We start from the raw sequence: 25,102 nt of genomic DNA, 5'->3' as shown, positions 1-25,102 counted from the left end.
ACATCCTCCGTGTTCTGAGTGGTATCTCCTGGGAGTTGACCGAGTGGTCCTCCTTCGTCTCTATCATGCCTAAATGCATTCGAAATTGGACTATGGAAGCATAGTTTATGCCTGTGCATAGCCATCTATTCTTTGGCATCTAGACTCTGTCCACCACCATGGATTGCATTTAGTGTCTGGAGCTTTTTACACTAGCCCTGTGGAGAGCCTTTACTCTGAGACTACTGAACATCTGCTGTCAACTCGGCGAGCTGTCCTTCTGAGTCATTGCACTTGTCATTTGTCTTCCATACCTGCTCATCTGACCTATGCCATTTTTTAGATGTCTCCTTGGATTTAGAGTATGCAGGCAGCCCTTCCTCTTTACTACCACCACCGGGAGTCCACTTCTGTCAACTGCTACATTCACTCTCCTTCCAATTTCCTAAAATTTTCTACAGAAATGGGGGTACGACACAACCTTGGCTTCACCCCCAGACCTGCCTCCTCCATGACCTTTTTCAGCTTCCCAATGATAGTAGCCCCCCTATAGTTTATCATCGGGCATTTGCTGCTCTAGGCACACAAATAGAGGATGCCACATTTATTTACAATGACGGCTCCAAGACCACATTTGGTGTCAGGAGTGCCTATATTCTTGGTGACACCCTGATTAGATTTCTGCTTCCCGACAAGTGTTCAGTTTTTACTGCGGAGCTTTATGCTGTTCACCATGCTGTCCAATAAATTCGTCTCCGTCTAGGAATACAGAATATTATATGCTTGGATTTTCTCAGCTCTCTTCTCAACTTCCAAGCCCTTTATCCCATTCACCCTCCAGTCCACCAGACTCAGGACTGCCTCCACTTGCACTACTTGGAGGGCACCTATGTGGCATTCCTCTGGATCCCAGAGTATGTTGGTATACGTGGAAATGAGGCAGCCGATATAGCGGCAAAGGCTGCGGTCTCTCTCCCTTGGCCCACTGTTCGCATGGTTCCCTTTGCCAATCTACAGAGCATTTTATGTCATCGTGTTGCTCTTTTATGGCGCACACACTGGTCCGCACTCCAGGATAATAAATTATGGGACATTAAACCTCTTCTCTGTTCTTGTACCTCTTCCTTGCAGCCTCGTCATTGGGAGGAGGTAATTTTAACTAGACTCCAGATTGGGCACTGCCTTTTTAGCTACTGACATCTTTTGAGTGGTGCTCCTCTCCCGCTTTGTCCCTACTCAATCATGGATGGTGAGATACCTTTTACTTCAGTAGTGCTACTTTAATCTGCTATGCACCTGTTTACAGCTGTCGCCTGATATATATTCTGTTTTAGCAGATGACGTGCACTCCACCGATCCTGTCCTTGAGTCTATAAATGTTAGTGAGATGACGTCAGTCATTTGAAGCTCTCTTCAGGAAAAACAACCCCCCTTCAATAGCACTTTTCTCAGGTCTCCTTTCGTTTTTAGTTTCCCCTTCTGCTTCAGTTTCACTCCAATTCCTCTTGATTTACATTCTTGTTTTTATCCTCCAATAAGCCACAGAATGGGCACTTTTTTACAATGGTTGTTTTGCACCCTAAAACCATAATCAAAAATAAATAAATAAATAAATAAAACAAAATAAAGACTGGAGCACCCACATTCCTTTCTGATTCCTCACACACCTATTCCCATTTGAATGTATCCTTGTGCACTGCCCAGCTTGCCCATCATCTTGAATGGTCTGTACTTTCTGAAACCTACTCAGGCAACCATTTCCCATGTGCCATCCATTACTGAATCCTATCGTACCTACGTGCACACCCAAGTGGGAGCTTACTAAGGCTGCTGTAGAATGTTCCATTCCTCTCACCTCCTCTTTACCACACCTTGTCCCAGTCCATTGGTGGTCTGAGGTATGTGTCAATGCAATTCATGTGCTGACACGTGCTCTCCGAATTATTAATTGTCATCCTATAAGTACAGTGGCATTCGTTATAATCAGATGTATGTGCAGTGTTGTTGTGTTCTTTGGGATATCAAAAAAGCTAGCTGGATTTCATGTACTAGTTCTTTTAACAGTTCTACCCCTGCCTCTGTTGTGTGGACCAACCTCTGACAGCTCTCTGGGACCAAGATCCATTCGCCAATTTCCAGCCTAACAGCAATAGGGTCTACAATGAGAATGCCTGCTACTATCTCCAATACCTTGGGTCCCCATTTTGCTGAAATTTCGAGATCTTCCCACTATCACCCTGCCTTCCTCCATCGGAAATGGGTGGAGGCGGCCTGGCAATACCTTTCTCTTCTCAGGATTGTGAGTGCCACAATGTCGGCTTTACTATGGGGGATCATGCTCTCAGTTCATCCCAGTCCTCCTCCGCAGGGCCAGACATTGCAGATGTTGCAGAACCTTTCTGTTGTGGGCAAGTACTTTTTCGTTCAAATGTACAACCACATCTGGCAGAGGGCGCATTTCCCAGATGTTGGTGTGAAGCCACTGTCAGACTCATACCTAAGGCCAGTAAGGACAAAAACCATCCTTCCAACTACTGCCCCATGATAGTAATTTGCGAGATTCAAGCCAGCATACCAGCAGAGCATGAATCATACATTCTAATGACTGCACAGTGTGGACTTCGAGCATGCTGTTCTGCAGTTGACAATCTACTTACTTTGTCCACCCATGTCATGAATGGTTTTCTGTGGAAGTAACCGACTGTTGCCATATTTTTTTAATTTGGAGAATGCCTACAACAACTACCGGAGAACTGGTATCCTCTGAACTCTTTACACATGGGGCTCCAGTGGCCCCCTGCCCCATCTCCTTCAAGAATTTTTAAAAGACAAAGTTTTCAAGGTGCGTGTGGGTTCTGCCTTGTCAGACACCTTTATCCAGGAAACTGGTGTGCCTCAGTGTTCTATCACGAGTGTCATCCTCTTTGCCATCACCATTAACCCTATAATGGCCTGTATCCTGTTGGGCACCTCCAGCTTCCTTTTTCTCGACAATTTTGCCATCTATTGCAGTTGTTGCACCCAAGTTTTAAGTGTCTGCCATTTCCTGATGGAATTCCCATTTATTTTAACTGTTTACATTTCCACTTGGGTTTGCCATCTGAGTTACTTGCCGAGTTGTCGATCTCATTTTAGTTTTTATGGTGAAGGCCATTTAATTTTTAGTTCTTGACCTCTGTTTCTCTTTGGTGTACTTTATAGACCTTTCTCCATGTCCCTATTTTTAGCTGACTTCTCTTACATTGATTGGGATTGATGTGTATTCATTTTTTGACTCCTCTCTGTCTTCAGGTTCTATGGTTTTGACTTGGGCGTGTATGACTCCAGTTGTTTTTTCCCCTTAAACAAAACAGCCCAATCCAATATCAAATTTACTGCTAACCAAAAATAGACTGGTCAGAATTGAAGCCTAATATCCAACAACCTTGTCAGTTTGAGAGACCTGCTGTTCTTGTTTCAGAAAAAAAAATCTCATAAATTTAAATGGTTAAAAAGTTATTAATGAAGATATGATTTCAAGCATCCCATTTTTATTCGATCACATTTTTAAAATCTGTGTTGATAAAGTTGCAGCCTGAAATTTTCTGAACAGGGTGATATTCTTACTTTCAAATATATTGCAATTGGAAGGATTTATCTAAAGTTCAAACCTTTTTAGAATAAATTGTAAATGGTGACAATGGGAAACGGGAACAGTTCTGTCGAAAATAAGGTGATGATATCAAAAGAGTAATCATCAAGCTTTTGCAAAATGCAGATACAAATCAATGAAACATGAAATAATTAGTCCTAAAAACCCAGTTTGATTCCCTTTATGATACTCTTGTTTTTTTTATTGATTAATTCATCATTTTCTTGTTATTGGCACACAAATCACAAATCACAGAGTTACAGTTTGGCATCTCGTGGAAAGGCTACAAACAGTTGTGATCGACACCAGACAAGGAAGATGAGAAGTGTATTCAGGAGAGGACAAACAGTGACAGTTGCAGGGGTGAAATCCCATGTGTGAATTATGAAGTGTGTCCTGTATGATAACTGCACAAGTCATCCACAACTGTTAATGGAAGACATTAGGGTGTGAGCAGTTAGGTACTGACCCATCGGCACTGTACTTGTATGTGACGGAGCAGAGCATAAGTACAAATGCGTATACTATATATTCCAAGGTTGCAAATTATATCTGGCATTATTCATATTATATGTTGTGGGAATAGACTACCCATGAGTAGCAACTCTCTCTCTCTCTCTCTCTCTCTCTCTCTGTCTCTCTCTCTCTCTCTCTCTCTCTCTCTCTCTCTCTGTGTGTGTGTGTGTGTGTGTGTGTGTGTGTGTGTGTGTGTGTGTGTGTGTGTGTGTGTACTAAGTCACTCATGCACACACACACACACACACACACACATACACACACACACACACACACACACACTCTCTCTCTCTCTCTCTCTCTCTCTCTCTCTCTCTCTGCATGATGAGTGAAATATTTTCTAATGTCCATAAATGATATCATATTCAGTTGCAAATCAGCCTTAATATAAATACTTTAGTTGAAACTTCATATCATATTAAAACTGTGGCGGGCTGAGACCTGAACTCAGAACCTTTGCCTTTTGCGGGCAAGTGCTCTACCAACTGAGCTACCCAGGCATGACACACGACCCACCTGAACAGCTTTAATTCTGCCAGTACCTTGCCTCCTACCTTCCAAACTTCACAGAAACTCTCCTGCAGACTTTGCAGAACTAGCACTGCTGGAAGAAAGGACACTGTGGAGACATGGCTTAGCCACAGCCTGGGGGATGTTTCCAGAATGAAATTTTCACTCTACAGCAGTGTGTGTGCTGATACAAAGCTTTCTGGCATATTAGGAAGTCAAAGGCCCCAAGTTCGAGTCTCAGTCTGGCACACAGGTCAAATCTGCCAGGAAGTTTCATATTAGCATACATTCCACTGTGGAGTGAAAATTTCATTCTGGAATACGTCAGTTATTGGTTGTAACAACAATGGCAACAATGCTGCTGCCAAATGAGGTAACAACAGGACAGTTAATTACAAATGACGTAATTGTAGTCATTTTTTCCACTCAGTGTAGGCAAAACTCAAAGATGTACACAGGTAGCACAAATGGAAAGTACATTGAGAAATTTATTTAAGAAGCTACTTAATAGAGTTTTACTTTTTGTTTATGTTTGATTATTTTTGTCTATATTTCTTTCTTCCTATCTGCTCACATTTGTAGCTATTGTTAAGTTTTATTGAATTAAATAGTATTTTGATAGTGAAGAATTAGAGAATTATTAGAGAAAACATAGACTATTATGTACAGAAATTCACACATCTTGATGTATCATACTACTAATGACTTTAGCCTTAAAGGAGAGCCTTTGTGATGGCAATATGTAAGTAATTAATAACTAAGTTGAATATTCTCCTCCAGATGCACATTGTAACGTATTTATGTGAAATGTTTCCCAGTGATAGGACACCGTGACAGCTGACCTGCACCTGCCATTATCATGGACCCTTCTTTATGCTGACGATGTGATACTGGCAGCAGAAAAGAAGCTTGATCTGCAGAGCCAGACTCAAAAATGGAGTGACCAGGTGGTGCAACACAGTTTGTGCCTTAATTTGAAGAAAACCAAGTACATGATATCAGACGGACATGAAATGGGAACGATCTTGATTAATGGTGAATATCTGACTCGTGTGAGTAAGTTTAAGTACCTTGGTTTCACGATCCCTGTTGATGACCACCTCACCGAAGAGGTCAACACCACAACTCTGGCAGCCTGGATGAAATGGCAAACAACAACCAGAGTCATTTTCAACCACAGGATGAAAGTGCAATAGATTTTTGATTTTAAATTATCTGTCATTTGACCAGTTGCCTTGTATGGTTGTGAGTGCTGGCCAACTACAGTTGAGACAGAACGCCACCTCAGTGTAATGGAAACAAAGATGCTAAGGTGGACAGTGGGCCACACTAAGTTAGATCATGTTTCCAATAACAGCATTAGGAAACAGTTTGGTGTTGCACTGATCCAAGACAAGATGCGTTAGAGTCACCTTCAATGGTGTGGGTAGCTTTTACAGGCCGGTGATGACTCTGTTGCCAGAGTGAGTTAGACACTTGAAGTCATCGGCAGAAGACTCAAAGGATGACCTAAGCAACATTGAGCTGATACGATTCATAAAGACCTTAAATACATGAACATCCACCCAGACACCCAGATTACAGCCCGTGATAGAGCAAAATGCAGACAATGGACCCATGTAGCGGATCCCACAGGAATGCGGGACAAAAGCTGAAGGAAAAGAAGAAGAAGTTTCTTGGTGATAGGTGCTGATAGGTAAAAATCAGTTAGTCAATCAGTAGAATTTTCATAGGTTAATTCTTCAAAGTAATTGCAGTATGTATATTAGTCGCCACATTTCATGTGCTGAAAAGGTTCTGCTTATCTGTGTGGATCAGCTTTTCTGAGCTCACTACTTTTCCTTTTGTGTCAAAACATGCTGAAATAGATTTCTGCTGCTCAGTGTGTCCACTGTAGTAAGACACCAAGATAGTTTGAACTCTGTGTATTGCTTGTAACATACAATTTTAGATGACAGATGGACAATATCTGCATCTATTCCAGTCAGACAAGAGAATATACATCTATTGTATCATGGCAAACATTTCGTGGATGTCACTGCAGTCACATTTTCTCCATGAACTTCATCCATAGCACCACAGAGCAGAAGTACTCGACACAGCATGTAGAAGTGCCCATTCGTGAATTGCCTCTCCGGTAGCACAGGATCAGTACCACTCCGATCTACACATAGTGTGAAACACCTCCTGAAAGTGCGGTGCTTGCTGCTTGCCAACTACCTTAACTCATGAACATCTTCCTTTGGCCAGCAGAGAGGAGAGAAGTGGACCTCTCATTCTCAGAATGACACATCATGCTTCACCACTACGGGCACACATGCACGCAAGTTCCCCAGATATGTGATATGCAGATGAAGCCCCTCATTGGTCATAAAATGACATACAATTAGCATATGGAGGCAACATGTACAACAACCTAGAAGAAACAGTAAGAATGGAACACCAAGAATGAAGTGCTCCAATTAAAATTGTCTAACAAGGGAACAGTGTGGTGAATGAGTTTTTGCAATTTTTTTATGTTTAATATAAGTAATGTCCTGAAATCCATTATTAATTTCCCAAAATAATTCAATGCACTTGTCAAAAATTCTCAAGAAAATCTACTTTTAAGTTTTCCGACTGCCTTTAATATGTATAGTGAGGTCCCTTTCTGTCAATAGGTCATGCAGTAGGATGCTCATGTACCATGTAGGTGTTGCAGGTTCAAATCCCACCTATTGCAAATTTTTAAATAAAGGTTCCTGTGCTACTAGCAGTTCTGTAAACTTAAAATACACAAAAATAGAAAAAAATTCAGTGTGCAAGGCTGGTAATTATTGGTTTGCATCTCATTTCAGGCATTATTTTTTTCATTATTTCCCTTTTTTCCATTCACTTTGAATCACTAAGCCATTTAAATATAAAAATCAGCAGGTATCTGCAAGGTATCATATCGAGTTGCTATTTTTATCAAAAATGCACACCTCCAAATTATAATTACATATCACACACAAAATATTTCATTGCAAATATACTTTTGAAATTACTGATCTTTTATAAAAGAATTACTGATATGTTGTAAAAGATTCCTTAAATTAAAGAAAAGCATTAAAAATTAAATTCGTTTTCATCTTCATGTATTTTATGCTCCATGGGATATCCAATAAATATGAAAATTTGTCTAAAATTTGAGCAGAGCTAGGGATTGAACTTGTGCCAAACACAGAGTAGGCAAGTATTCTACTACACAGTCACATGACCTGTCAAAAAGAAGTGACCTCCCTTCAACTTATTAAAGGAGCTCAGAGAACTTCAAACTTTATTGTCTCCAGACGTTTTGAGAGTTGCATTGAACTGCTTTTGCCAACTGAATTTGAGATTCAAACTTCATGTAACAAATATAAAAACACACTAAGTTCAAGTGTCATGTGGCCTCCTCTAAAGACAAGGATGTGAGCTTTCTTCCATGCTGTTCAATCTGTGCACTGAAAAATCTGTGATGGAGCTTAGAGAGGTTTGTGAGTGGGCCTAAGAGTCAGGATGGAAGGATATCAATGGTGAGATACACTGCTGGCATCACTATTCTCAGAAGAAGTGAGAAAGAGTTACACAACATACTGAATGAAATGTACAATCTACTGATAACACAATACGGACAGAGTAAACTGAATGAAGACTGAAGTTCTGAATAAAGCAGAAGTGAGGCTACAGAAACCACAAATATAAAGTGAAGGAACTAAACTGCCCTGGGAGCATTCTCCTTCCAGCACACTGTGCCTTGTGAGCTACTCCAGCTGCTGCTGTAGGCACCCTGTACACACCCAGATAATACACATTGTAGGAAGAAACTACCAATAAATAGCAGTTACATGTGTCAGTGTCTTTTATTAACACCCAAATCATTCGTACACCAACACTCTGACGCTGAGTGCCAAGTGAAAATCTGAATATAAACAAACACACGGAGAAGCTCAACATGATAAAAACCAGAAAAGACTATTTCGACATGCTGAGAAGTTTATAATGAATTAAAGTCTTCCCCCCCCCCCTCCCCCCTTGCCCACCCATGTAACACTGGAGCCAGTATGTGCGAGGATGGTGGGCAGTTCTCCATTGAGACTGCAGACTACCCTAAATTCAGTATATAGGACACAAGTGCCACAATATGCTGAACTGAAAGTGGCATCCCACAAACCTCACAGAGTGAGTGCTAGAGGGCTATGTCCATGTGCTGGTAAGTAGACCCTCCTTCCAGCAGTGCTGTCCCACGCTCATCTGGACCATTTCGTTGCCGGCAAGTCCCGTGGTGGAGTACGGCCATTGCCATTGCCATCCGTGATTGCCGTCGAGCTTTGCAACACTTTCAGAGGCACCCATCCGTAGCCAGCCTTACTACCTTTAAACGCCTTCACGCTAAAGCCCGTTATTTAATCAAACAGAGCAAGCGGATATGTTGGGAACGATTCATTTCTTCCCTTGGTTCCACTGTCCCTCTGTCACGGGTATGGGCTACACTTCGCTCTCTCCAAGGTTGCCATCGGCAGTCCACCCTCCCAGGCCTTCACCTCTCAGATGGCATTTGTACGGACCCATTAGTTCTCGCAGAACAACTTGCGACCCATTTTGCAGTGGCATCAGCGTCAGCCTCCTATCCAGCTGCTTTCTTTCATCAAAAACAGCAGGCTGAAGCTCTCACCTTATGTTTCACCACTTGTGAGCCAGAATCTTACAACGAACCTTTTACTGAATGGGAATTTCTTTCTGCACTATCTTCTTCTCATGATACGGCCCCTGACCCAGATTCCATTCATAACCAACTGCTTCAACATCTCAGTGCTCCACAACAGCAACATCTTCTTCGGGTGTTTAACCGTATCTGGCTCCAGGATGACTTCCCTTCTCAGTGGAGGGATAGCATTGTGGTTCCTGTCCTTAAGCCTGGTAAGAACCCCCTATCTGTTGACACCTATTGGCCAATTAGTTTGACCAATGTTGTTTGTAAGTTACTTGAACGTATGGTAGCCTGTCGGCTCACTTGGGTCCTCGAATCTCGGGATCTATTGTCCCCTTACCAGTGTGGCTTTCGAGAGGGAAGATCTCCAATCGATCATTTACTTCGCTTGGAATCCGCAGTTCGGCAGGCTTTTTCCCACCGCCGCCATTTGGTTGCAGTGTTTTTTGACCTTCACAAGGCCTATGACATGGCCTGGCGCCATCACATCTTACTAACCCTTCATCAGTGGGGTCTTCGGGGCCCACTCCCAATTTTTATCCGCCAGTTCCTGATCCATCGGTCATTCAGAGTTCGAGTTGGTACTGCTTTTAGTTCTCCACAGACCCACGAGACGGGCATCCCACAGGGTTCTGTCTTGAGTGTCCTTCTTTTCCTCATTGCTATCGATGGACTTGTGGCCTCTGTCAGTCCCTTGGTCGCTCCTGCCCTGTATGTGGATGATTTCTGCATTTGGGTTAGTTCCTCCTCGATGGCATCTGCAGAACGGCAGCTCCAGGTGGCTATACGGCGTGCCTCTGCATGGTCCCACTCACACGGGTTTCAATTCTCTCCTTTAAAATCGCGGGTGGTCCACTTCTGTCGCCGTACTACGGTCCACCCTGATCCAGAGCTCTATCTTGCTGCACAACAATTGCCTGTGGTTCCACAGTTTCGTTTCCTGGGTCTTCTTTTCGACAACAAGCTCACTTGGCTGCCCCATATCAGACTCCTGAAGGTAGGATGTTTCCGTAAACTCAATGTCCTTCACTTCCTTGCCCACTCCTCTTGGGGTGCGGACCGTTCCCTCCTCCTCCGTCTTTATCGTGCTCTAGTTCTGTCTCGTTTGGACTATGGTTGTCAAGTTTATGGTTCAGCTGCTCCTTCCACACTGCACGTGCTGGATCCAGTCCACCATCGTGGTATCCGTTTGGCCACCGGTGCCTTCCCTACTAGCCCTGTTGATAGTCTCCTGGTTGAAGCTGGGATCCCCCCCCTTTCTGTTCAGCGGTCCCAGCTTCTGGTGTCTTATGCCCTCACTATCCGTTCTCCTCCCACTCATCCTTCCTATTCTATCCTGTTCCCAGACCAAGGACGTCGCCCACCCGACTCCCGCCCTCGGGCGGGTTTACCGGTTGGGCTGCGCCTTGTGTCTCTTTACCGTGATTTTCAGCTTCCTTCTTTGTCCTGTCTTCCTTGCTCCCTCCCCTCCGCCCCTCCTTGGTTAGTTCCTCGGCCTCGAATTCGGATGGATCTCCATCGTGGTCCGAAAGATTCCATCCCCCCAGTGGTGTTCCGTGCCTTTTTCCGCCAAATTTTATGGGAGTTTCGGGATGCTGTTGTTTTTTACACTGATGGCTCTAAATCTGCTAATCATGTTGGGTATGCCTTCACGTCCTCTGTTGGAACGGAAAATCATCTGCTGCCACCTACATGTGGGGTGTTTACTGCGGAATTGATGGCAGTTTCCCGGGCCCTTACCTTTATTAAACAATCCCAACACAACCGCGTTTTGTTATGTATGGACTCGATGAGTGGCCTTCTTGCTATTGACCGGTGTTTTTCGCACCATCCCTTGGTCTCTGCCATCCATGACCATCTCGCTGATACTCATCGTGCTGCTTGTTCTATTGACTTCCTTTGGGTCCCTGGCCATGTGAGTATCCCGGGTAATGAGCTTGCTGATCGTTTGGCTGGGGGAGCAGTTACTTACCCCCCATTTTCTGTAACCCCTCCTGCAGCGGATTTACGGTTTCACATCAAATCCCACTTCGCACAGTCATGGGCCAATTCTTGGGAGGCTACTCCACTGTCTAATAAACTTCGTGCAATTAAGGTGAAACCAGGCCCATGGCGTTCTTCCTTTCGCCTCTCCCGAAAGGACTCGACCACACTGTGTCGTCTCCGCATTGGCCATACCAGGCTGACCCATGGTTTTCTTTTGCGTGATGAGCCACCCCCGCTATGTGGTTGTGGCGCCTTCCAGTCAGTAGCCCACATTTTGGTTGAATGCTCCCTTCTATTGGCTCTGCGTGTTAAGTACAGACTCCCCCACACTTTACCTTTGATGTTGGCTGACGATTCCCGGATGGTCTCCCTGGTTCTCGGTTTCCTCCGGGAGAGTGGTTTTTATTCTCAGTTTTAAGGTTTTTAATCTCTCTCTGGTGTTGGGGCAGGGCGGTGAGTGTTTGGGTGTCTCCCACTGTAGGTAGTGTTCAGAGATTCCCGATTCACCTCACTGACCAGAATTCTTTTTCTTCCCCTTTTACTCTGTTTTTACGCCCTTTTTTTTAAGGCTTGGTTAGTCTTTCTATTCCCATATGTACTTTGTGCATTATAGCAGTTGTATCTTTTAAGTCGCAGGTGGTCTTGCCTATGCTGCTTCAGCGTAGTGTTGGGTTCGTTTCTCTTGCCAACTTCCCTCATTTATTTTTTACCAATGACAACGTGACTGCCCTTTTACGTTTTTCCCTTTTTCTGTTTTATTGTCCTAACTTTTCTGAGATGTCCCGTTAGCAGAATGGAGTATATTTGAAACAAGGGACTGATGACCTAGCTGTTTGGTCCCTTACACCTCAAACAACCAACCAACCAACCTTCCAGCAGTGAGGCTGACATGAAGTCTGCCATGCCATTGAGGTTGATTTGAGAGACCGCAGTTGGATTTCTGTCACATTCAACAATTCAGTCTCCCACTGATGCATGATGCATCTGTGAGAAAATGGGATGGTGGCATGCAACAGGTGGGACATTGATGGACAGCACAATCCCAACATGCTTCCTTGGTGACTTTGTTAGCCATGTTGTTGTCCTGTATCACGATGTGGCCAGGTATCCAGCAAAGGGCTACCTCCTTATCACAGTGTTGGAGCCACTGCAAGGAGTCGTGGATGAGCTGAAGAGCTGGTCGACTGGATACATTTGGTAAAATGCTTGCAGTGCACTAAATGAGTCAGGACACACAAGAAAACTTGTATGATGATGGCTGTGAACCCTCTCCAGTGATATCAATATGCCATATAATTCCAATTCATAATTTGTAAATTCTTCCGAAAGACACACTTTAAAAACCCTATCAGGGAAAACAGCAGAACAACCGAGGACATTCCCTTGCTGGGATCCATTTGTATAAACTATGATTAAACTGTAGTACATACTTAAAATGGACAAAAACAAAGTTATAAAAACATAATCTGGAGTCCAAGTTTTCTTGTACTGCGTAAAGCCAAAAATCATTTTGGGCCTCTGTAGATGCCAAAGCGGCAATGCATTCCATCCTTTGCTTGGTTGCATGGAGCCAATTCATGAACAGCCATTCAATGTTTCATTGGACCACTGAACTAAATGTGATGACCGAGGTGACACTGAATTTTTTCAGCACCTGGCGAGCCACAAGGATATGTCGCCGAATCCGGAGTGATAAGGGGTACACTCTGGTGACTCATTAGGACGCTACAGTCCTTGCCTGGTTTCCAGAAAGGAATTAATATTGCCTCCTTCCAAGTCATGTTATACTGTCCATCAAAGCAGATCTGATTGAAACAAGAGAGAAGCTCTCCTTTTACTTCAGGGCACAGATGACGAAACATGGCATAATGGATCTCATCAGGTCCTGGAGGAGTGTCTCTGTCTGCAGACAAAGCTGATTCACTTCCAACATGGAGAACTGTATGTTGTAGATTTCTTCATTATGCCAGAAGAAACTGAACTTCCTCATCTCTGCAGCCCTCCAGAATACTTGAAAAGCAGAAGCTTGTCTGGATAACATAGTAACAGTTTAGGTTTCAGCTGAACAATTGTTTACTATGTCTTCTGGTGTGTCCACAAAGACGCCATTTCTTAACAAGGTCATAAGGGGACGTGTACTACCCTTGATGAAATCCGCAATACTGATTCCCAAATTTGTGCAGTGGAAGTGGACTGATTAATGGGAGTCGTGAATTCCCTCCAGGAATCTCTTCTGTTCTTTTGTCATTCACGAGGCATGTACTCATGCAGATCTGAAGACATGAAGGTTTTCTGTAGTTGGACAGTGTTTGAAGTTCCACAGAGATATTTGTCTGGCCCAACTGCCAATCGACAGTCATCATTACACCAGGTTAGAGGCCACTGTCTGAGATGGTTACTAGACCCAGGAATGGACTCTGCGGCAGCACATAATATTTCAGAAGTGATATCGGTCACCATCTCCTGTACACAATACTTTTGTTCAGAAATAACGTGTTGACTGCACAGCAACCAATTTCCCTTTGTAGCATCCATCTACGTGGTCTCCTGTCAGCCAACACCCTAGTTGGCAGGTAGATCCACTCTGGGAAGTGGTCACTAGAATGTAAATCTGTAGCCACTTCCCACTGAACTGAGTCTGCAATAGCTGGGGAACAAAAACCAAGATCAATCACTGAAAGAGACCCTATACCTGTGGGAAAGTGTGTCACCTGACTTGCATTCAGAAGGCAGTAGTTCTCAGAATGGAAAGGTTGCTCTATCATCCATGCCATGGAGCAATTAGGAGCCAAGGGCCATAGCTCATTGTGTGCATTGAGGTCTCCCACAAGGAGGAAAGAGATTGGGAGTGCCTGGAAGAGTTCTACTGCTGCCTTTGCATCCAATGCATCATTAGGTGGAAGGTATAGAGAACACACTGTGATATTAAAGGGTGCAACAACGTTCATGGCGATTGCTTGAATGATCATGGTAAGGGGGACAGGAGAGGAGCAGCATCTGTTCTCAATGAAAAAGCAACTCCACCTTTAGACCTCTCTCCAGTAGTATTATCCTACATGTATGAGTGGTAACCCTGTAATACAGGTGTGTCGGTGACTTTAAGATGCGTTTCTTCTAAGCAGATGCAGAACGGTTTCTCCTGAAGCAGGGGCTGTAATTCTGACAAATCTGAGCGATGCTGTTGTTGTCATTGTTGTTGTTGTTGTTGTTGTGGTCTTCAGTCCTGAGGCTGGTTTGATGCAGCTCTCCATGCTACTCTATCCTGTGCAAGCTTCTTCATCTCCCAGTACCTATTGCAACCAACATCCTTCTGAATCTGCTTAGTGTATTCATCTCTTGGTCTCCCTCGACAATTTTCTCCCTCTACGATTTTTACCCTCCACGCTGCCCTCCAATACTAAATTGGTGATCCCTTGATGCCTCAGAACATGTCCTACTAATTGATACCTTCTTCTAGACAATTTGTGCCACAAACTCCTCTTCTCCCCAATTCTATTCAACACCTCCTCATTAGTTATGTGATCTACCCATCTAATCTTCAGCATTCTTCTGTAGCACCACATTTCGAAAGCTTCTATTCTTTTCTTGTCCAAACTATTTATTGTCCATTTTTTACTTCCATACATGACTGCACTCCATACAAATACTTTCAGAAATGCCTTCCTGACACTGAAATCTATACTTGATGTTAACAAATTTCTCTTCAGAAACGCTTTCCTTGCCATTGCCAGTCTACATTTTATATCCCCTCTACTGCGACCATCATCAGTTATTTTGCTCCCCAAATAGCAAAACTCCTTTACTACTTTAAGTGTCTCATTTCCTAATCTAATTCCCTCAGCATCACCTGACTTAATTTGACTACATTCATTATCCTCATTTTGCTTTTGTTGATGTTAATCTTATATCCTCCTTTCAAGACACTGTCCATGCCATTCAACTGCTCTTCCAAGTCCTGTGAGGTTTGCTGATGACATTGTAATTCTATCTGAGACAGCAAAGTTTTTATTTCTTCTCCATGGATTTTAATTCCTACTCCAAATTTTCTTTTGTTTCTTTTACTGCTTGCTCAATATACAGATTGAATAACATCGGGGATAGGCTACAACCCTGTCTCACTCCCTTCCCAACCACTGCTTCCCTTTCATGTCCCTCGACTCTTATAACTGCCATCTGGTTTCTGTACAAAGTGTAAATAGACTTCGCTCCCTGTATTTAACCCCTGCCACCTTCAGAATTTGAAAAAGGGTATTCCAGTCAACATTGTCAAAAGCTTTCTCTAAGTCTACAAATGCTAGAAATGTAGGTTTGACTTTCCTTAGTCTATCTTCTAAGATAAGTCGTAGAGTCAGTATTGCCTCACGTGTTACAATATTTTTACGGAATCCAAACAGATCTTCCCTGAGGTCAGCTTCTACCAGTTTTTTCATTCACCTGTAAAGAATTTGCGTTAGTGTTTTGCAGATGTGACTTACTAAACTGATAGTTAGGGTAATTTTCACATGTGTCAACACCTGCTTTCTTTGGGATTGGAATTATTATATTCTTCTTGAAGTCTGAGGGAATTTTGCCTGTCTCATACATCTTGCTCACCAGATGGTAGAGTTTTGTCATGACTGGCTCTCCCAAGGCTATCAGTAGTTCTAATGGGATGTTGTTTACTCCCGGGGCCTTGTTTTGACTTAGGTCTTTCAGTGCCCTGTCAAATTCTTCACGCAGTATCATATCTCCTATTTCATTGTCATCTACATTCTTTGCATTTCTATAATATTGTACTCAAGAATGATATCCATTAAATTCCACTGCAACACAGAAGTGCCTGTGGAAGCCATTGTTTAGGGATGGTTGTCCTTTTCTTTCTCCATCAGAGGTATTGATTTATTTTGGAGGTCAGGGGGAACTTTAGCAGGTTCACGGCTCTCTGGTTCCTCTGACTGGAGGTCCATATCCTCCACAGCATAGTCCCCATCAGAGAGGAGGGGAGCTTGCTGATCCGAAGGTGTAACTACACTTTCTTGGATTTGGAACAACTTTTCAAAGGACATTTTTATTTACTGATGGTAGAAGGTGGTTGCCTGGGTTGCAGGGATGGCTTAGTTGGCTTCTTATGGTGGGTAGTAGTATGTGGCTTAGGTGGCAAGCCCATTGCTGATGCTTTCGAACAACTTCAGTTTCAAGTGGAGAATTTCCCCCACAGGTACACCCACAAATGCATGTACTCATACTTGAACCTGTGGTCTGAGTAAGTGTGAAGGCATCACACTTAGTGACTGGCATCTTAAGGGCTGAATTAACAGATGTAGCAAAGACCCAGAGGTTGTGTAGCTTTGAAAGCTCTTTTAGCTTCACCATAGAGTATGCATCTCTTGACTTTCAATTCCTGAATTTTCCTTTCCTCGTTGTAAACCTCATACGTTCTGCTCCACACTGGGTGACCCCTGGGGAAGTTTAGACATTTCAGAGGAAGTGTACAAGAATGGCCTGATTCATGAGCTGAGCCTCCACAATTGCTCATAACATCCCATAGTGGTATGGCCAAATTGTTGACATTTGTAGAATTACATTGCGTCAGGAACAAATGGGTGAACCTTAAGACAGATATAGCCTGCAAGGAATGTTCTGCTAATTCTGGAGTATTAAACATTAGAACAGACGTTGCTGATTTTTCCAGTTTTCCATTGACTCTCTTCTTACAGTTCTGCACTTCTGTGATGCCCATATTTTTCCATTCATCATGTAACTCTGTGGGTTCCACTTCCAAAATATTAGAGGAGGTTACCACACCCCTACTAAAGTTATGGGTGTTATGTAACACAGACTTGACTGGGTAGTCAGGTAAGGCCTTACATCCCAGAAGCTTAGATACTTGGTTCCAAATAGCAGTTTCAACTAGAAGTTGTTTCATTACAAAGTTGTTTGACATTTTTTGGAACCCAGCAATACCTTCCAATGCCTTATGAATGTAGAAATGGGAGACCTTCACAAAGGTTCCTCCTGCTCGCTTGATTACAGTGGAAGTGTTATGGCACACTAATGCCCTCTTAACGTCATAATGAGACTTCTTTTTCAAGGACTGACCAACTGAGCTATTTTGATGAGTGGGGATATGTATTACCTGACAGTACACCTACCCTGTCAGTAGTAATAGTTTGATGGGACCATTCCATAGGGATGCTAGGGAAACAGCTGTTGATACAGGCAGTGGCCTGCATGCTAGAGCAATCCTTATACAACTGGGCTGCAGCAGGTGTCCCAGAGGTTGCCTGCTAGTTTTACCTCAACAGCCACTCACCTCATCAGGATGTAACACATCTTGAGGGTTAGGTTTTTTTTTTAAATAGAGGTATGAACCTTCCTCATGGTCCAGGTGGTGAAGCCATGACCCCCATTCTCCAAAACACATAACATTCCACCACTGCACCACACGGTGGTCGCAGAAGCATGCCCAGAGCTGTGGTGATAGAAGGCCGGTGGTACTTACTAGTCTCCAGCTAAAGAACTTCAGATCACCAAGCCCGTACTCAGCACACAAATGCTGAGCCCCTGAGGGGTGGCCAAATGCATGCCATGATGATGGATAACATTGAGGTAGCATAAGAGAGACAGATGTACAGATGCATAAATGAAACACCTGTAGTCTAGTTTTGAATGGACAAGGGATCGGTACAAATTGAGGAGGGTGGTTGGATATGCATCCCAGAAATTACCATTGACAACACATAGGACACTGGGGGATCAAATACAGTGGGCTGCCACTTAAGACATGTAGGAGGACCAAGAGAGATTATTATCAAGCATGAGCCCAAGAAATTCCATAGTTTTAACATACAGAAGAGTAACAGATCCAAGACTTAAGGACAGTGGAAGAAACCAACTGCAACACCAGAAATTCATACAAATGGTTTTGTCAGTGGAAACACGAAAGCCACTGTCAATGCTCTATGAGTAAAGACAATTGAAACAACACTAAAACCACTCAGTGAGACAAGTCCATGCAGAACTGCAGTAGATGGCAAAATCGATAATGAAAAGGATGCCAGTGAAGACTGGCGGGAGACAGACCATTACAGGATTAATGCTGATATCAAAGAGGACGATGCCCAGGATGGAGCCATGAGACATACCATTTTCAAGGATAAAGGTGTCCGTCAAGGCAGGATCCACAAGTACCTTGAAAACTCGGGCTTTTAAAAATTCCTGAAGGAAATGGGGCAAGTGGCCATGGAAACCACACGTGTAGAGGGTACAGAGGATACCAGTTCTACAGCAGGTGTCATAGGCTTTCTCCACCTCAAAAAACATGGCAACAGTCTAGGATTTCCACAGAAAACCATACATGATGTGAAGTACGGTATATTCAGTCTCTTTTGCAGATGAACTAGTTTCCTACAATTCTTCAAATAAATCCAAATCAAAATGTTGCCTTCTTTACTAACATACCTGTGTTAATTCCATTTCATATTGCTTTGCAAAATTATGCCTAGATATTTAATCAACATGTATCATGTTGAGTGGCCCGTTTCATAACTGCAGCAGTGCACCAAAGTACACTGTTTTGTCCTGCGAGTTTACCCAGCTTCTCTCTAGATGTGACTTATTCTGAATTTCCCCTACGCTCTTTAGACAGTTAATGAAACATGGAACTGCATGTAACATATATACAAACATACACAAAAGATATTTAACTAGATTGTATCACCACCATCCATAGTGTGGATAGGAACTTTGACTGCTGTGTGTTCAGGTTCCAGGTGAGTTGATGACTCTTTACTCACAGCTGCAGGAGTCTTGGCTTCAGTGACACAGCTTGAGGCTGTTGCAAATGGGCTTACTATGGGGGGGGGGGGGGGAGGGGGGTTCATACATGGGGATCTGTGGATGTCCAGCACGTGACCTCTGTCCCCCCAATTGGTTCACAACTGTGGCTGCCCTGGGTGCTGCCCACACTGAGGTTGACCTCTCACTTGTGGTTGGGTAGGAGGTGGTTCTGAGTTGATGCGAGTAGCAAAAGACTGTCCCAGGGGTCGATCACAGTGCCTGTACAGTATGTCTGTCAACTGCAGACATCACTCAAAACTTGTTTGTCAGAGACCCAGAGTCAGATGCAGCTCCATAGGTAGCTTCTTGGCTTTCACAGGGGGTGGGATAACATGCAGTTGCAAGCACCAGTGTTAGGCACGCATTGGGGCCCTTTCTGGATATGGATACCAAAGAGGGGAAGCAATCCAGTGTACTCATTGTGTGCATACCAGGAGAAGTCAATCCAGATGTGGGAAGGTTGTTCCCAGATGGCATGAAGAGCACAGGGTGCAGCCAATTGAGGGGGCTGGATCATGTTGCAACTAAGGATGTGTGTTACTTTGGACCAGAAGAGATTCTTTCTGGTTTCAGATGGCTAACTGAAGCCTTAAAGACTGCAGTCTTGCTTGCGAGATGAAGATGGAACTCACAATCTGCAACATTATTGACAGAACTGACTGAGGTCCTTTGATTCAGAGCCTCCACTCATCTCTGTACCAGATATTAAAATGGTTCTGTGGCCATGTAGGCTGCAGATTCATTGACTTGCACCATTGAGTAGTGAGATTCTGGGTTCTGCTTTCAGAGGTAGTTTCTCTTTCAAATAAATTGAAGTAGATAGTTCTACGGGAATTTATACGTATGTGTATGAAAACTTTGTAGTTCTTTCAAGATGCATCTGCTGAGCAATTCTGTGGGCCATATATTTTGCTAAAGCATTTCTTCAACTGGTGGGTCTTGATTTCTGGACAAATATCTATTGTGGAATTTGGCACAACAGTGTTTTGTAGCAAAGAATTTCCTATAACAAGGAATGCAATTTTTTTGCTGTGTTTCTCTTTACTGAGATGTTTTGAATTCTTTTTACTGTATGTTACACAGCTCAGCTGTATTGCAAAGATCTGTACCCTCAAATACCTTGAGGGCAGCAGTGTTGCCTCCCACCCCCGTTCCATCCAGCCCTTCACTTCACCCTTGCGGATGATTGTGGCATAGTGAATAACAAATTGGATTGGATGCAGACTTTACTAAATTTCTTGGATGAAAGAATGATTATAACTAGGTTACTACACTTGTTGGGGAACACTTTGAGTGAAGTAGCAATGTTACAAAAAGCAGTTCACCATGCAAATAACTGATGATTAGGTCCTGAGCTGTTACTACCATAACAGTTCCTAGCCACAAAAACTACAGCATGGCTGAACAGTTGATTTGCAGCACATAGGTGAGTTTACAGAATGAAGATTTTCGTTATTCCACCACTTGTGGACTGATGTAATCTTGCTTCATCTGTGTTCATTCCATACTTGGAGTGATTCACAAAAGTGAGTGTAGATGCACACCTCCAATACTTCATGGTACATCCTTTGCAGAGAAGTAAAAAGCTATGTGAAAATTGGTATGGGTAAAGACACAAGAAGTGCTGCTAATATAGGAAGGAAAGGAGACCTATGTGATGATGTCAGCAGAAGAGTTACCACAGTGTGAGGGAGTCCCACAGTTTGCCTTATGTAACAAATCCAGAGAAGTAAAGTTGCCACTCACCATATAGCAGAGATGCTGAGTTGCGATAGACACAACAAAAAGATTCACACAACTGTAGCTTTTGGCCATTAAGGCTTTTGTCAGCAGTAGACACACACACACACACACACACACACACACACACACACACACACACACACACACACACACGTCTGCAGTCTCAGAGAACTGAAACCACACTGCGAGGAGCAGCACCAGTGCATGATGGGAGTGGGGACTGGGTGGGAGTAAGAGGAGGCTGGGGCAGGGAGGGCGAGGGATATTATCATGGGGGTGGCGGACACTGATGTGTTGCAGTTTAGATGGAGGACAGGAGAGAAGGGGCAGATAGGGGGAGAGGCAAAGTAGCACAAAGGAGAGAAATAAAAAGAAATTAAAAGAATGTGTGTGGAGGTAAAATGACAGCTGTGTAGTGCTGGAATGGGAACAGGGAGGGGACTGGTTGGGTGAGGACAGTGACTAATGAAGATTGAGGCCAGGAGGGTTACAGGAACATAGGATGTACTGCAGAGAAAGTTACCAACCACACAATTCAGAAAAGCTGGTGTTGGTGGGAAGGAACCATATAACACAGGCTGTGAAGCAGTCATTGAGATGAGAGATATCTTGTTTGGAAGAGTGTTCAGCAACAGGGTGGTCTACTTGTTTTATGGCCACAGTTTTTCGGTGACCATTCATGTTGACAGACAGCTTGTTGGTTGTCATGCCTACATACAATGCAGCACAGGGGTTGCAGCTTAGTTTGTAAATCACGACTGGCTTCACAGGTAGCCCTGCCTTTGATGGGATAGGTGATGTTAGTGACCGGACTGGAGTAGGTGGTGATAGGAGGATGTATGGGACAGGTCTTGCATGTAGGTCTATTACAGGGGTATGAACCATGAGGTAAGGGATTGGGAGCAGGGTCTGTGTACAGATGGACGAGTATAATTTGTCCGTGGGTGGTGGAATATCATGGTAGGAGGGGTGGGAAGGATAGTGGGTAGGGTATTTCTCATTTCAGGGAACAACGAGAGGTAATCGAAACCCTGGTGCTGAATATAATTCAGCTGCTCATACCCTGTTCCCATTCCAGTACTACACAGCCGTCATTTCACTGCCACACTCAATCTTTTAATTTCTTTTTATTTCTCTCCTTTATGCTACTTAGCCCTTCACCCTCTCCGCACCTTCTCTCCTGCCCTCTGTCTAAACTGAAACACATCACTGTCTTCCACTCCCACCATACTATCCCTCCCCCTCCCCACCACAGTCTCCCCTTACCACCACCCAGTCACCACTCCCATCATGAACCGGTGCTGCTCCTCGCAGTGTGGTTTCACTTCTCTGAGACTGCAGACGTGTATGCAAGTTGTGTTTGCATGAGTGTGTGAGTGTGTGTGTGTATGTGTGTCTACTGCTGACAAAGGCCTTACTGTCTGAAAGCTATAATTGTGTAAATCGTTTTGTTGTGAATATCGCAACTTAGCATCTCTGCTATATGGTGAGTAGCTGCTTTCCTTCTCTGGTATTGTTACATTCCATCCTGGATTTTCCATTGTTAGAAGTTTGCCTCATGTGGATGATTCAGACTAAGACACAATTATGTTATGTGTAACTGTTCCTGGGCAAGGCAGAAGCAGCTGAATAATTTAGAGAAGTGTTGTTGCCACACCTTTTTTTCAGAATATGGGCATTCATTTAGTTTAATATCACTGTTTCCTTAGAAAATATGAAGTAAATTGTTACAAGCAATGAAAGCCAAGGATCATGACCAGAATGGATTTACAAGATATCAGATTGCTAATTAACGGTAGAAACAGTGACATTGTGGGCAAGGCATTCTGTCTCCCAGCTACCATCATGGAGCAGCTCACATAATGTGACACAATCTATGTTGTATTGGCCAGAAAAGGCCATACATTTGTTACCAACCCATTACCTAACCTTCCAAAATAAGACCCTAAACCCAGACCTACATTCGTTAAATTAATTCAAAACACAAAAAAATCCTTCAGCAGATAGAACAACATTACAAAAGAGGACTCCACGGCATCATGACTATAAGTGTACAGACTTAGAGTGCTGTATTAGTTTGCTTGGCTTATGGCAGGTGCAGTCTGCACAAAATACAAGACCTGTACACCCTTCAAACTGCCGGTATGTAACATACTTGCTGACTGGTTTATCAGTAAAAGTAATAATTATGTAAATTAGAGTTAGAATAATAGGTTACCTGTTATATGAGAAAAAGTAAGTGAGCTTGTGAACTTTAGACTGCTTTGGAATGGTGCATGAAAAATTAGTTTAAAGGAGAAACATTTATGTACAAAATGTGGAATTATGGTACTGATGACACACACTCACAAATTACTGTGTTGAGTAGATGACCCTTTCTTCAGTTTCTGCTATTGCAGCATACTGCCATTTCAATTTTTGACTCTTATCACAGACTGATGTCTATGTAACTGATGTCTCCCCACCTGTTAGGCACAGGCTGTGACAAGGATGTAGTTATGTAAACCCCATTAATAAATTTCCTGTAGAGATGGTTCTGAATGGAGCAGATCCAAAGACGTGTCAAGGGGGTCACGTACCACCAACCAAAACAATATTTTTGTAAAAGCTTTTATAATATCTTAAAGTTTTCTGAGCTAAGCTTTGTCAACTTCAGCATGTGAATGAATTCATGCCTGTAACCTTGTCCTTATGGACCATGAGGCCAATGTTGCCAAGTGGTGATTGGCAAACTAATTTGTAGCCAGCACTACAAGGGGTTGCAAGTGTGGTGTAGTTACAGCCCTTATTGCTCATAATAGAGAAGTACAGACTGTGTGCAGTGGAGCTGGAAAAAGAATGGCCAGCAAATGATTTGCCTTATTTATTGAAGTTCTTGGTTTCTGAAAAGTAAATTGAGTTATGTCAAAAATTTTTGGTAACCTATAAGCAGGTAAAAAGATGTGGGAACTTTATCACAGATAAACTTTATCAAACAGAGGAGACAGCAGTGGACTAGAAGAATTTCTGAAGAGATATTTATATGGAAATTTGTTTGAAACAAAGTGAAAACCCTGACTGTGATGGCGTTATTTCCAAAAAAGACTTAAGCTATTCTGAGGAGTACAAAGATGGTGCTAACAAGAGTCATAAAAGGAAAATATCCTTCCAGGCACTACAAACTACTGTGATTCCTCACTGTAATTTACAGTCATACTTTTAAATCATTCATTGTTCACTTATGTGACCTGGAACAATGTGATATTCACAGACTCTGACATATATTTCTATGTGCACCCATTTCAAAGGCATCTGGTCGTCAATAAGAAGTTTGCTGCATGGCGATACATAGCATTCAAAAAATTTTGATAATACGCAGACCACATCTGCAGTAATATATTAACGATAAAACGTTGTGTTCAATCATTTAGTGTGGGTTGATGTGGAGAAACTGAGTTTTTGCAGAAAAACACAGATTCAAACAATGATATCTACTATGGTACAGGATGCTATGTTAAAACAAAACTTTTACCTCTCCCACCATCAAAACTAAAACACTGTTGTCATTTCCTGTACAAATCAGCTGTTACACCATCTTGCTCATGACAGGTGTTACCAATGAACAGTTCAAGGTAACTGTGTGGATGTCACTATAATATTTTTCAGAAAAGGTTAAGCAAATCCACACTTTCCTTATGTGCAACTGAAGAGTGACAGCAGGTTACAGACATACCACACAACCTACTAATACTTCACCTGGCCAATTTAGGTGAAAGAATGAACCTACTCTACGAAATTTGAATCTAATCTCACAAATGTGCATCCTCAAATGACATTTTGTTGGATAACTCTGGTCATTTAGAATGTTTCCATGAAAATTCCATCATTTACTTATACAACCACAGCCCAAATACTGATAATGAATAAAATACCATATATCTCATCCAATCAGTTTTCTTGTCTTTATTCATTAAAAATCATCAATTCAGCAGGCCATATATTTTACCTACAATTTTTAAGTTTAATTTTAAAATTAAAAATATTTAATATATAAGCCAAAAGACAGCAGCAGTAATTTCAGTATTTATTAGGAAGGTGTACTTTGTTTATATCAAAATATTATATCTATTGTCACTTTTATCAGTTGGCAACATGGCAATGCTCCTGTGTTTATGCATCATACAAATAAAATGTGTTGTGCCATAGTTTTAATGGACAAATTAGGAGCA

This window comes from Schistocerca cancellata, chromosome 2, assembly GCF_023864275.1.
Source record: "Schistocerca cancellata isolate TAMUIC-IGC-003103 chromosome 2, iqSchCanc2.1, whole genome shotgun sequence".
NCBI lineage: Eukaryota > Metazoa > Arthropoda > Insecta > Orthoptera > Acrididae > Schistocerca > Schistocerca cancellata.
Note: the sequence above shows the minus strand (reverse complement) of the source record.